The sequence below is a fragment of the Vombatus ursinus genome, unplaced genomic scaffold (genome assembly GCF_900497805.2).
Source record: "Vombatus ursinus unplaced genomic scaffold, bare-nosed wombat genome assembly UNPS02014973.1, whole genome shotgun sequence".
NCBI classification, from domain to species: domain Eukaryota; kingdom Metazoa; phylum Chordata; class Mammalia; order Diprotodontia; family Vombatidae; genus Vombatus; species Vombatus ursinus.
This window is the reverse complement of record NW_020954751.1, coordinates 17,271,856-17,287,170: the sequence shown is the minus strand read 5'-3', so window position 1 is coordinate 17,287,170 and position 15,315 is coordinate 17,271,856. Positions and strand designations below refer to the sequence as shown.

The following is a 15,315-nucleotide window of genomic DNA, read 5'->3' as shown; positions in this document are numbered from 1 at the left end:
ACCTCCAATGGGCAGCTCTATCCAAGTTTCCAGCCCCACACTGCACCCCAGCGCTCATCAGAGGTACTCAGCCAACCCCATTTCCTACAGCACCTCCAGCTCCTGCTAAAACCTGCTTTTCTCCTGTGCCAGGTTACCCAAGGAAGCCAAATTATTTCCTTTTAATGGCTAGACCTGGTTGATTCCAGTAACTTATCCTTCCCTGCACATGACTCCTCCTGGTTATCCTTAGTTCCCACAGCTTCACTTTGCTGCTGGCTGCCAGTCACAGGACCAATAAATAAACTGACTTATTCACGGTGCATTATGTCACAGATAAGCCAGTAAAGAAGCATTATTCTTCATGTGGACCACACCCTGAGGATACAACCTTAAAAAGAAAAGATATACACTAAAGAAATGTTCCCTAGCTGGAACCTGAAAATGTCTAGAGCAGCAGGATTAAGATAGTTTTAGAAGGGGATGGGGGATGTCCATGAACTTGGATGGGAAAACAAATTTAAGTCTTTATTTTCATTAACCTCTAAATGATAATTAACATTTCCTTCCATTATGAATATAGGCAACATTCTGCAAAGGAGTAGGCTTCACCAAACAACTACCAAAGGGATCGGTATCTGTCTGTCTCTCTGACTCTAATACTATCTCTTTAACTCACTCACTCTCACTCTCTGTCACACACACACACACACACACACACACCACGACTTAAAGAGAACATGAGGCTGTACAAAGAGTGGACCCAGGCGTAAAGACTCCCTGGGTTCAAATCCTACCTCTAACACTCAAGCACAGTGTGACCATGGACAAGTCATCTAACATTTTTGAGCCTCAGTTTGCTCATTTACAAAATGGGGATAAGAAGGTCTCTAATATTAATTTATAGGGCAACGGGGAGATATATGGTTGAGCTTAAATAGGCTACAACATTAGCAAATAAGGAACTATACAGAAAAACTGAAGTAAAGTATATCATCTGAGAAAGGAAAAAGAAACAACATACAGCTCACTTTTATTTAATGCTTAAGGTTAGCAAAGCACTTTACATATATAGTCTCATCATGGGGAGAGAATGAGGGGATACCTCATGAACAGTCTCCTTTTCTTGCCCAGATCCAAGCCTCCACCTCACTTCTCAGCCATGTCAACCTAGAAGCTAAATACCTTGTTTGCTTGTATTTGCATCCCTAGGTCTTAGCACAATGCCCAACACCCAGTAAGTGCTTAATAAATGTTCTCACTAAAGGCCCTATTGCATACACTGTATTCACAAATACAAAAGGTGGGGAGGAGGGCCTGGTGGCTCTTAGACTTCACTGTATTTACCAGCCTTTAGCAAAACCCTTCCTTCCTAACACAACCACTTGAAAATTTCAAATGCCTACTTATTAGAAATGCAAATTCTATTTTCACTTCTGGCCCCTTCCCTTACTCTGCCCAATGTCTCTGTATTCAGCAGATGTCCCAGTTATAGTCAATGTTCCCTTTTCCTTAACCATGCAGGAGGATGACATAATGTAGAATATAGGACAGCTTAACTGTTTCCATAGTAACATAAGTATCTTTAGGTTTTACCAAACCAGGATTACTAATTCAGCTCAGAATCAATGGCCCCAGAACAGGACATTTATGCAAGAACGGATAGAAGCCAACCTCAAAACCAAAGGGATCTGTATTATACAAGCCCACCTTAGACACATACTGATTGTGTGATCGTGGACAAGTCACTTATACTCTTAGTAATCTGGGCATATAAATTGCAGCAAAGGTGCCAAACTTCACTGGTGGAGGGGCTTTCCTCACCTTAGAGTTCTCTATATTAAAGAAATCACAGGTCCAATCTGTCTCCCTATATTTAACAGCTCAAATTTGTTTGGAAAGCACTACACTACAGACAAATTTGTTAGGAAAGCATTCACTACAGACAGCTCCATCAGAGAGAGTTTCAAAAAATAAGATTAGGGAACTAAGAATATAAGAGTGGATAAATGACTTCCCCATGGTCAAGGAACTAGTTTTTGACTCCAGGTTTAACTCTAAGCCTACCTTGCCACACTTCCCAATCCACTTCTATTTTCTAAGCGTGGGGGGTATTTTTTTGTCCAGACTTTTGATTTCATCTGTGCATCAATGTCAAAATCCCTCCACCAGATCAGAGAAAGAGGAACAGGTCCTCCATACAAAATCATTTAGAGCAACTCTTTTTGTGGTGGCAAACAAACTGGAAACTAAAGGGGTGCCCATCAATGAGGGTCTGGCTGAACCAATTATAGTATATGAAGTAATGGCATACTATTGTAAGAAATAAAGAAAAGGACAGTTTCAGAGACCCCTGGGAAGATACACTTGGACTAACGCTGAGTGAATGAAGTGAACAATTTATAACATCAACTTTGTAAAGACAAACAATCTGATCAACATAAAGATTAATAACAATTCCAGAACTCCAATGGCTTCCAATAACTTCTAAGATCAAATAAAAAAAAAATTCTGTCTGGCATTCACAGCACTATCCTGTATTACCTAGTTCTCTCCTACCCTTTCAGTCTTCTTACACTTTAGACCCCTACAAAAATTCTGCCATGAAGTGACACTAGCCTCCTCAATGTTCCACAAAGAAGACACTCTCAAGCTCTGGGCATTTTCCTTGGCTGTCCCCTATGCCTGTAATGCTTTCCCTCCTCTGCTCCAATTACTGACCTCCCTTGGCTTCCTTTAAGTCCCAATGAAAATCCTACCTTCTATAGGCAGCCTTCCCCAACCCCTCTTAATTCCAGTGCATTCCCTCTGTTAATTATTTTCTATTTGTGCTGCATATAGCCTGTTTGTACATATTTGCTTGTTGTCTCCTCCATCAGATTGTAAGCTCCATGAGGGCAGGAATTGTCTTTTGCCTTTTTTTGTATACCCCAGCACTTAGCACAGTGCCTGGAACATTGTGAGTGCTTAAAAAATGTTTATTGACAGGATCAGTGATGAAGAATTCTACATACCTCCTGACAGAGAGGCTATGGTCCAACATGCAAAATGAAGAATACATTTTTTGGACATGATCAGTGTGGGAATTTTGAAGTAAGATGGGAGGGAAACAAATAGTGCTTTATAATTAAAAAAAAACTAATTTAAAAAATTCATGCAGGAATAGGTAATGCAAATAGTATTTTCTCTATTGTATAGAAGAGGAAAGTGGAGTACAGAAAAGTTAAGCAATGTGACCTGGGCTAAGATTGGAACTCTGGTCTATACCATACTATCTCTCAAATCATTCATCAAATACTCCTCCTATAGCCTATCAGCATTATTAGCAAGACACTTCACAAACTCTACTAATCTTTAGTTTTGACAACAGATAGGAACTTGCTTTCATACAGGCAGAATCACAAAATCTTTGAATTCTCCATTCCAACCCCTTCTTTACCCTAGAAGATGCCCTTTCTTTGGCTCATACTCAAGACACCTCCAAGACTGTTATATCTCTTCAGCTCCAAGGCTTACTATAATTAATAAAAAAAAAGCACTTCAGTTTCCCTATTCATAACATGAAGGGATCTCATTAGGGATGAACAGGCAAGTAACAAGTGCTTAAATAAATGGTTGTTGATCAATGAGCTTTAAGGACTCTTTCAATGTTAACATTCTAATGTTCTATGATCCCTTCACATATCCTAGAATATTAGCTGTTGGGGGGGGGAAGGCACGCAAGTACTCTGCCCTTTTAGTCTTACATATCAATGCAGCAACGTCCATGTAGCTAATAAATGTGTGCTGAATCAAACTGATTGTCCTAAGATCCCTCACCTCCAATATTCTATGCTTCGAAATGAATTTTTTTAATTGAAATTTTTTTCAATTATAAAGCATTAATTTCTTCTCCCTCCCATCTTATTCCAAAATTCCCACACTGGCCATGTCCAAAGATGTGTTCCTCATTATGCATATTAGATCATAGCCTCTCAGTCAGGAGGTATGTAGCATTTCTCATCACTGGCCCCCGGGTCAGCTTTTTCATTCAATGGTAGATCAACCCAGACTTCTCCCTCAATCATTTTCCCCCTTCGGGGATGGAAATTACAATAACAGTTAACATTTATAAGAAAATGTTTTACAATTTAAGCCCCTCCTTCACTTGGAGGTCACGTCTACGCCATACTGTCTCCCTCCACTAAGGCTATAATCTTTGCTTCTTCACCAAGAAGAATCTTGATTCCACCCCTAGAACCTTCCTAGCCTCGAACTGAAGGGCTTATCTTGCTCACATCTAAGTCTCCACCTGACTTCCAGGCCAGATTCAAGTCATGCTCCCCCCAAATTTCAAATCCCAATCTTTAGTCTACTTCCAATCTCAGAATTCTTTCTACTACAACAATCACTACCAGAAAGAGCTTCCTTCCTTTCAGGGTACGCCAAACCCTATCTATCCAACAAGGTTAAGGAAAGAATGGCCATAATGAATAATGTCCACCCTCTGGCTAAAGTCAATCAGTGATTTGTAAATTAATAGACTGGGCCTCTGGAGATAGTCTTAACTTTAATCTGATAATTTAATTAACTGATGAATGCTGTCTTTATTAGGAAACGGCAAAAAGCCAAGTGGGAATTTGGGGGTCTGGGAACTGATAAATACTATGTGACCTTGTCACTTTAATCTCTGGACCTATTTCTCCATCTGTGGCAATAATCTAAGGAGTACTTCAAAAAAAAATAATATTGAAAAAATTACTGTGCTACTGAAAAAATAACAAACATGATGAAAAATAAGGAAACATGGAAAGACTTTTCTGAACTGACAGTGATGTCAGAAAGGTGAGGAAAACACATACAATGATGAGAATAATATAAATGGAAATAACAACATAATCAAAACAATACTGTGAAATTACTATAACCAAAACTGATCCTGAAGAAGAGATATAAAAAGACATCCCCCACCCTCCAGTCTTCTGAAAAGGGGAGGGTCCACAAATGTGGAACACTGCATGCAAATCAGACATTTTTTGATAGGTCAGGGTTGTTTTGTTTTAAATTGTTATAAGGTGTGGTTCACTGGGAGGGAGAAGTGGGAGGCATATGCCTAAGAAATGTAAGTGAGAGCAATTCAACAAAGGCCTATCCAAATTTTTGAAATAGTAACCACAGTATTGCTTTTAAAGGATTTACAAATGCTATCATCACAACAATTTTGTGAGGTAGATGGCAGAAATATTCTTGTCCCCATTTTACAGCAAAGGAAACAACATGACTTGCCTGTCAGTAAGCAGTTTAGTAAATGTCAGCTAGGATTTAGACCCAGATCTTCTGATTCTATGATACTTCTTCACAAAGGGGGCTGGACTAAATGAACTTTAAGGTCCCTTCCAGGTCTAACCTAGATTATGATTCTATGAATGTGGTTGTGTATCTACTCATTAGGCCTTAAAGGCCCCTATATGCCCCTGGTCATCACTCCAAGTTCCAAAGAGCCCCTACCTTATGTAGAAATCTTGTTTTTAAGAACAGGACTTTCCTCTGCCTGTTAACTCTGTCCTGTTCTCTCTTGGGAACAGTTTTGGTTTATTCCCCTTCCTCCTCAATACCAAGTTACCACTCAGACTAAAGCCTGTTTAACCACTGGCCTGGCTCCTTTCCCACTCAATCTGCCAGGCTGAGCTACACTGTCAGACACTGATTTTCAAAGGGACAGAGAAGATGCTACAAGGCAGGTTAAGGCTAGAAAAAATGTGGCATGTGTCCCTGAGGGATGTGTAATCCTCTAAGTCTCAGCAAATGGACAGGATGGGGAAGAAATAAAACTGGGGGTGGCAAACGGGACACAGGGTCATGCCCTCTGCCAATTTTAAAGACTCAAGAGGGAAAAAAAAAAGTGTCACATTTTTCCTCTCTGACCCAGCACACAGAGGACTATGTGTCTCAGTAACATTCTGGGTAACATTAGTCAGCAGGGAACATTAAGGCAGACAAATGTGTTCAGTGTTTTCATGGATTCTGACTCAGACCTTTCTCTTCCGGTGATTCTCTTTAAAGCGGGATTAGAAATGGCAAGCTGTCACAAGCCTGATTCAGCCCCCCCCAAGCCCAGCCCTCTCTTCCTCCAGGAAAATTCCCTGCCAGGATGGACTCCAGGCCAATCTTAGTCAGATGGCAGGAATGAAAGCAATCTCCCCTCCTTTTCCGATTTCTTCTCCCCTCCTTCTCTCCCCAGCTCTGCCCTGGGGCTCATGGCTGGGGAATGTTTCATAGTGCCTCCCCCCCACTCAGAGGCTACTCACGTGGCTGGCATCCATGGCCCTCCACCAATGATGACGAGCAAACTCGTGAAAGCCACGTGACGGACTTCTCAGCACCTCCAAAACAAACAGAAGGCAGAGATCCAAGTGAGGTCATCCTGGAAGGCTGATGGTTGGAGTTGGGGACCAAGCAAGGGAAACTGTGTTCGTCTGCTGGCATCGGGTCATCTCCCCCCCACACTCCTGAAAGCCGGAAAGCTGGGAGAGGACCCAGACTGAGAGGAAATAGTCAGGATGCCTTCCTGGCTCTCCATCTGGAGGGAGTGCTCCATCCTCCAGTTTTTTGCACATTAGGGAACTAGAGGCTTATATAGGCTGGGTACCTTTAAAGAGCCAGTACATGAAAAAGGTAACCACTGCCCTTTTTAAAATAACATCTGCAACCCCAGAGGATCACAGATTTAGAACCTGGCAGCACTTCAGAGAACAACTAGTCCAACCTCCTCATTTTGTAAAAAAGGAAACCAAGGCCCAGGGAGGTGAAGGGACTTGGATTCTCTCTGTAACATTATGCTTATGCTGCCTCATGCTTTCTTAATTCAAAATTAAAAAAAAAAAAAACAACTTAAAAAACAAAGCAAAGTTGTATCTAAAGGCTATTTAGGAAATAGAAAGCATGGTTTCTGGTTTAGAGGGTTCTTTTCCCCTACTGTAATGCCTCATCAGGAAAGACGATAATCCTCAACCCTCTAGGCCACAGGTTACAAGTTCCAACAGGTCCTACAACAAGCTGGACAAACTTCAAATAAGGACCCAGTAATGACCTTGATCATCCCAGGACTAGCCTAGCTACCTTCACAGAAAGTTGGCTAACAGATGATGAATGTTTTGGCCATAGCCACTCAGGAAGATTTATATCAGGAGGAGAAAAGTATAGTCAGAAATCTTTTTTCGGTCGGGTCAAGTTCAAACTCCTTACCCTGAAATTCAAGATCCCTGCAATCTTGGTCCCCCACTCCCCACCACCAAGCTAGTTTTCTGGCCATTTTCCCACTACTTTCATACATAAAAATCACTAATCCAGTCAGGGCGACCACCTCATTATCCCCTACAAATCACTTTTATGTTCTCTCTGTCGATAACTTTTTTCACACTCTCCCTCATCCTATCCAAACCCCACAGGTCAGCTTAGTTCCTTTCTAGCCATCAGGAAACTCACCATCCTCTTAACTTTCAGCAGGTATTCTATCCTATGGCAACTCTTCCATTTCCCCCCTATATTCTGGTATTAATTGCCAAGATGTTTGTGACTGTTCAACCAAACTAGACTGTAAGAAAGAATGCTATCCATATATGGTATAGTAGAAGGTTGGCTAGGCTTGAAATCCGGAAAACTAGCCTGGAAATAGAATGGAAGAAAAAACTTTGGAAAACACTGAATAATCGTGAATACCATCCTAGCCTTTTTTTTTTAAACTGCATCTGTAATATTGACAGAGAAATCCCAGTGTGGAAACTCCCTCTACCAATGCAAATGAGGACCTTCTCTATAATTTGCAGTGTGAGAAAGTTGACTGTGTTGCTAATTATGTGACTGGTGGAAGGACACAGAGCCACTATGAATCAGAGGGAAAACTGAAATCCAAGTGTAGATTCTGACTCAGAGACCCGTTCTCAATCCACTATGCCAGGCTGCATATCAAGTACCAATTAAATGTCAGTTATAACTATACTTCATTGTCTCCCCTACAATGTCTATCACAGTACCTTGTACACAGTAGATATTTAGTATTTACTTACTCATTACTTGGATGATTTGCAATCTGGTATGGCATACTATATATACCCAAGTTTATGTCTAACTTTAAGGCTTCTCCTGACAACTATTATTCCAACTGAACCAGTTAAAGGAGAAACTAAGGCACAAGGAATCTAGCAGACCTGTCCAAGATCAAACATCTCATTACAGACAGCCAACTAGAACTGAGCTTCTAGTTACTTGGCTTAATGATCTACATGTCCTTTGATTTTGAATCTAATACACAAAACATTAGGTATTCAAGAAAAGTCTTTGGGACTGAATGGCCCTTTGAAAGCAAGCACAGCTGATTTAGGGATACCATGGTTGTCTTCACTTCAGTCATCTCAGAAACTATAAAGCTGAAATTGCTATCTGTGATCAGATGCAAATCAAACATAATTTCTCAGAGTAATTATCCACGCTGGGATGCTTGCTCTTGAATTTCCAAGACAGATATACAAATGTGTCAGCATTTATAACTCACATCTCTGTAGTGCTTTCTACTGGTCTGTCAACTAGCATATATGAGGCACCTACTAAGTGTCAGTCACTGAAAACAGTGGGAATGTAAATAAAGGCAAAAAAAGTCCCGCTCTCAAGGCGCTCACAAGTCTAATGGGGGGGAGGGGCAAACATATAAACAACTATGTACAAACAAGCTATATGGGGAACAAATGGGGGTGGTCTTAGAGGAAAGGTACTATGATTAAGGAGGACTGAGCAAAGCTTCTTGCACAAGATGGGGGTTAGATGAGACCTAAAGAATGTCAGGGAAGTCAGGAGGTGCAAATGAAATGGGAGCACATTCCAGGCATGTGGTACAGCCAATGAAAACACCACCATCAGAAGAAGGCGCACCTTGTGTGAGGAACAATAAGGAGGCCAGTGTCACTACACTGTAGACTACATGGAGGGGAAGACTGCAATGGCAATAGAAGCCTGGTTATGAAGGCCTTTGACAGTCCAACAGAGGGTTTTCTATTTGGTCCTGGAGGTAATAGGGAGCCATATTTACAAATATGGAAGTAAGGAGGAGTGATAGCATCAGTTCTACATTTTAGGAAGATCAATTTGATAGCTGAGCAGACAGGAGAGATTTGGAGTGGAGAGAGATTTGAGGCAAAGGAGACCAACCAGCCAGTTACTGCAATAGTCATGAAGTATGAAATAAGGAAGCAGCAGTGTCAGAGGAGAGAAGGAGCCATCTGTAAGAGACTTCACAGAGGTGGAAATGACAGGACCACTAACTGGATATAAGGCGAGGAGAGAGAGGAAGGAGTCAAGAATGACACTCACCTGGGTTGTGCTAAAACCTGGAGATAAAAAAAAATGGTAAGAGACAATGCCTGCTCTGAAGAAGCTCCCGGAATAATGTACAAACAAACCATACACAGGAAAAACTGGAGTTAGTCTTAGAGGAAAGGCATTAAGATTAAGGAGGACTAGAAAAGGCCTCTTACAGAAGGTAGGACTTCAGCTGACACTTAGAAGCCAGAGAAGCAAAGAGGTGGAGATGAGGAAGGAGAATGTTCCTGACACACAAAGTATAACCAATGAGAACATTCACAGATAGGATGATGTGTGCTAGGAACTCTAAGGAGGCCAGTCCAACGAACAGTGGAAAACACTGGTTTTGGAGCCAAAGGATCAATGTTCATATCCCACTTCTGCTACTGACTGTGCACCTCTGGGAAGATATCAATGCTCTGAACCTCAACTGCTTCATCTGGAGGTTCAGTGAGATTCTAGGTTCTCAAAAGCTGTGCCAATGGAGTATAAACACCAGTGACTCTTACACCAAGCTAGAAATGCTTCAAGGGTGTCCTCAATGATAAATTGGGCCTGGACCATCCTAGCCAAGTTCAGAAAATTTCATTACTGACAGACTAGCCACAACGTGAACAAGTCTTAGGACACGGCAACCCTAACCAAAAATCACCGCATAAAAAATAAAAATATTGTGAAAATTGGAAGGTTGGAAAGGGGGTATAATACACAGATGTATACAAACCAGCTTGGGGAAGGGGAGAAGAATAGCCCACATTTATATTAATACAATTTTTGGGAAATCTGCATTTTGTGTTCAGAATATTCTTTTAAAGTGAGATACTACTTGTCTCTAAGTGCCACTTAACAGAAATGGGAACAAACAAGGATCAATGTGGCAAAAACTAGTACCCTCACCAAGTCTACTGGCAACATCTACAGTTTTCCCAACACAGCAAACTCTACTACATTGAAAACTCACATATGTAATTGATGACATGCTAGGAAATGTCTGAGGCTGGATTTGAACTTCCAAAGATGAGGACCAAAGCTCTATCCACTGCACCACCTAGCTGCCCCCAACTTGTATTATGTCTGCTTTTTAGTACAATCTGAGATCTGTGGGTCAGAGGCAAAGGATAATCCTAATACAGAACATCCTAATCATATTCTCTGTTTTCTTTACAGTTTCGATGTTAAGGTAACAAAGACTTAAGGATGAAGGTGGTGGTAGTAGTAGTAGAATCATTAGTATTGTTATTGCAGTAGTAGTGATGGTGGTATCATTAGGATTATTATTATTCACATCTCTGGGCTTCAGTTTCCCCATATGAAAAATGAAGAGGGCCAAACTAGATGGTCTTCCCAGCTCCCTTCCCAAGCGGATATTCTATGATTTTATGAGAAATGTACATTTGGAAATACCATGTCATCAGTTACATATGTGAATTTCGAATGTAGTTATATTACTATTTTTTCTCACATTTTTCTTTTTTTTTCTTCTTCTTATCTACTTTTAAATGACAGTAACTTCAAATGCAAGAGAATATTTCAATACCTATATAGGGACCTTGCCTTTTATCTGATAGAAAACCAGTCCTTCAACCTCTGCTCCTCTGAACACCATGTACTGAAATCTGGAGGCTCAAACCATGGAGTCCTCCTTAATCACTTGGCCTTGAGCTGTTCTGTAGCCTCTAGGCCTGATCCAGACTGTCCTTGGGCCTCAGGAAATAGTTTTAGAAAACTGAGCTCTGTAACAGAAAACTGGTTAGGCTATTGCTTTGACCCCCAACTATGGAGAGGCCTTGAGAGGTTAAAAATATTCATGGGTTGAGGGGGAAGTAAACAGAAACAGAGGGCCCCAGAGTTTACTACTAGCTTCCCCTGCCTCACTTGTCCAGCTGCAAGCCTGGCCTAATCCTGCATAGAGATACCCCTTCTGTAAGGGTGGCACCCTGCTCCCACATACTGCCATAAAAACTGGATCACGTCTCTGCCCACTATGTCATTCTTAAATATCTGCACCATCTTCACTTGGCAAGGTGTATTCATTACATTATCTCCTAAGAGCCTTCCAAGAGGTAAACAGGGTAGTATCATTATCCTTATTTCACAGATAACAAAACTGTGATACAGAAGAAGTGACTTTTTAAAAAATTCCTTTTTCAATAAATAAGAATTTACTTTTTTTCCCTTCCACTCAACCCCAACTTAAGAGGAAAAACAAAACCCTTGTAACAAATATGCATAGTCAAGCAAAACAAATTCCCTACACTGTCTTTGTCCAAAAACGTACTCTTCACTCTGAATCTTGAGTCCATTCCCTTTGTCAGAAAGTGAGAAGGCTAAATCAACAACAGTCCTTCAGAATCATGGTTGGTCATTGCTTTTATCTGAAGTCTTTCAAAGTGGTTGATTTTTACAATATTATTGTTGCGTCAGTATAAATCTTTTCTTGGTTCTGTTAACTTTACATTCCATCAGTTCATATATTTCCTTCTCAGGTTTCTCTAAACCCATACCTTTCATCATTTCTTACAGCACAATAGTATCTGATGACATTCATATAAGTGATTGAATGCCCTGTGCTGGGAATTATCAATCAGTAAAGTCTTTTTACCTTGTCCTACACCTACAACCACCTTGCTCCTGGCTGCTACATCCCCCTACTAGACCAAACCCTGGGAGGGCTTTGGAACTCTTTCCCTGGGGACCTGGGTCTAGGCAGTCCTGATTGGTGAGACTTCTCTGGATCTAGTCAACCTACTGTGTGCTCTTTCACTCTGGCCATCTTATGACCAGCCTCCAGCCTCCAAGCAATTATTCCCCATCTCCTTTCTACTTCTTGCTCCGGGATTCAATACTAACATTGCTTCTTAATCAAACCTATCAACTGACTGTCCTATATCTCCACTCACCAGCCCAGTGACTTCCCAGACAGAAACATCTTTCCCTGACCATCATTCCCCTCTATATATGCTATTTCTGCCTATTAGAACTGTACATTATTTGAGGGAAGGGAATGTCTTCATTTCTTATTTGTATCCTCAGCCTTTAGTGACTGGTACTCAGGGATAGGGACCAGACCTGTTATTTTATTGATATAAGTAACTCTCAGAAGAGAAAACTCCCTCTACCGATGCAGGCTGGCACATTATAGTACCACAGAATTGCCTAAAGCCCTGCAAATGCTGTTCCAAGAGTAGAACTGCCAGTATATATCTCAGAGGCAGACCTTAAATTTGGGTCCTAGTTCCAAGCCCAGCTCTCTAACTGTGCCCTAATGCCTTCTTTTGCCTGGCGCACAGTAAATGCTTAATAAATATTTTTTCATTATTCACATTCCATTCCGTTGCTTGTACTGTTCTTCCTCATTGGATCATCTTCCTGGCCCTTTCTCTAATTCCTATCCAGCAACATCTAATGCAAGAGTCCTGCCTTCTTCAAGGTTTCTTTGAGAATGTGGCAGAGAATGCGGAGTGACAACGACATAAAGAAGCACCAATAAAACATTTATATTAACAATGATTTTTAAAGAAAGACAGAGGAGGAAAGGAAGGAGGCAGTGGGTCATCAATTTAGCTGCGCCTATCTTCATGGAGTTCAGATGGGGAAGAAAAAGCAGCTTTTATTACTTCAGGTCTATTTACTGAGACTGAATCAGGGCTGCTCCAGTCAGGCATCTCTCCCTCTTATCACAAATGCCATAATTCAGCTAAATAATGCAAATAAATCCTTTCAGTAACACACAAGCAACATCAATAATTGAGCAACGCCCAACATCACCTTTTTCACATGTTTCCACATCTTCAGAGGCGATGTCAAAAATAACTCAAGCTGATGGCAATGGCTCACATCTCCCTAACACGTTCAGGTTCACAAAATGCTCTCCCCGCAACAGCCCAGGGAAGTGAATAATGCATTGACGAGAAGCCATTCCACTTCCCCAGAAAGAAACGGAGGTTCAGAGAGGTTCTGGGCCACAAAGCCAGAAAGTCTCAGACTCAAGATTCAAATCTGGGGCTACTGACTCTAAGACTGAGCAGTGTTTAAACAACAAAAGAACTTGTATTAATAGATCAATAGGCAGGTGCTAATCACTGGCTGCTGTATGCCCAGTTACTGTAGGCAGTTCAATGCAATAATGGAACCACAGAATCACAGTCTGATGGAAACTCAGAGGTTACCTAGCACCCAGTGTCTGCCAACCCAAACTGTACTTCAAATCAGAAAACAGCTAAATTATCTAAAGGAGGGAAAAGAAGTTTGTTTATTGTTTGCTTAAGTTTGTAGGCCTTACCCTCTAGATGAAGGAGAAAGATGCACATACACGAAACATCAAATAATACAAGTGCTAAACTGAATGCTTACAGACTGTAAACCTGATGGGGAAAAAAAGATTGATGGATCAAGGCCTCCAACAACTCCAAGTCCAGAGTTTTTTCTACTTCTTTTTCCTCCAAACCATGGCTTCCTAAGTAACAGCTATCAACCTATAAACAAGGATTTAAATGCATTCCAGCTCATTATTATGGGGCAAATAGATGGCATAGTGGATAGAGTGCTGGGCCTGGAGTTAGGAAGACCCAAGTTCAAATCTGACTTCAGACACATATTTGCTGTGTGACCCCTGGGCAAGTCACTTAACCCTGTTTGCCTCAGTTCCTTCTTTGTAAAATGGGCTGGAGAAGGAAATGGCACACTACTCTGTTTGCCAAGAAAACCCCAGAGAGGTCATGAAGAGTCAGACACAACTGAAAAACATCTTAACAACAAGCTCATTATCTAAAGGAGTTCCTTTGTAATGTCAATAAAACCCCTTAATTTACCTGCTTAACAATTTTACCTTTCAACAGAGCATCCATGTTTTCTTAAATTGAAGCATGACTGCCATGAACTTGATTCTCACTTGGTATATATCTTGGTATATATCTACACAGCCACCACAGCAGAAAGTGACTGATTTGGAAATCAGGAGACCTGAGTAGGTATCTCAGCTCCACTACTTACTAGCTGCATGACTTTGGTTGAGAGGCTGAACCTAAAAAGGAGAATTAATACATGTACTACCTCTCTTTTCATAGGATTGCTCTGAAAAGGAAGCTTTGTAATCCTGAAAGCAGTACCAAATTGTGATTTTTTTTATTATTATCATTCTTAATGGCTGCTGGACAATTCAGGTGGGCTTATGACTGACACTGACAACCAAATACTGATTATATATAGGTCATCCAATGCTCCCGCACCCAGTTTCCTGATCTGTGAAATGAAGGGTGGATTAGAATCAGTTTGTTAACGGTTTTTTGTGTCATGGATCTCTCTTTGGTGGCTTGGTAAAGTCTATATAAACTCTGCAGAATAATTTTATGTAGTAATGAATAAAATAAAATATATAGGATTACAAAGAAAACCAATTAAATTGAAATACCTTTATAAAAAATTTTCATGTAAATTTTAAAATATAACAAATGTAAATATTTTATTAATTTATTAATCTATTTTTAAATATAAATATTTAAATTCAGGTTAAGATTAGATGGTCTCTGAAATCCTTTACAACTGTGAAACTGCAGATGGAAACACCCTACATTCTGAGACATCCCATCCCACTTTTGTACAACTAATTTCTAGGCAGTTTTCTCTACATCACACGGAAAATTGCTTCTCTACACCTTCCATCCTATTTCTTGCCCTCCTGGTCCCAAAAGAAGCCATCTAATTCTATTTTGATATTACAGCCCCTTGAAGAAAATTGTCATTTCCAAGATGTTGCATATGGCTTTTTTCTTGTTCACAGAGAGGCTAGACTGGATGACATCTGGGGTCCCTTCCAATTCTGACAATCTAGGCTTCTTACAACATTCCCTCAAATGTCCTAGGGCAGTGTGGGTTGCAGCTCTCATCTCTCCACACCTGGCACAGCCACCTAAATGAAGGTGTGGTCCCTGCAGCCCTCTCCAAATGGACATTCTGTAGCAACATGAATGCCCTCACCAGCAGTTCCTCTAACACAGTTTGACC

The 15,315-nt window shown here is 40.8% G+C and overlaps 1 long non-coding RNA gene across 2 annotated transcripts in view; it reads right to left on the bottom strand.

Moving 5' to 3' along the window:
* LOC114030623 overlaps nucleotides 1-15,315 on the bottom strand; it is a 172,893-nt gene that overhangs the window by 119,924 nt on the left and 37,654 nt on the right. For both annotated transcript variants that reach the window (XR_003567644.1, XR_003567645.1), the window contains exon 2: nucleotides 6,267-6,341. This is a non-coding gene — a long non-coding RNA (uncharacterized LOC114030623). The remainder of the gene's footprint in view (nucleotides 1-6,266; nucleotides 6,342-15,315) is intronic.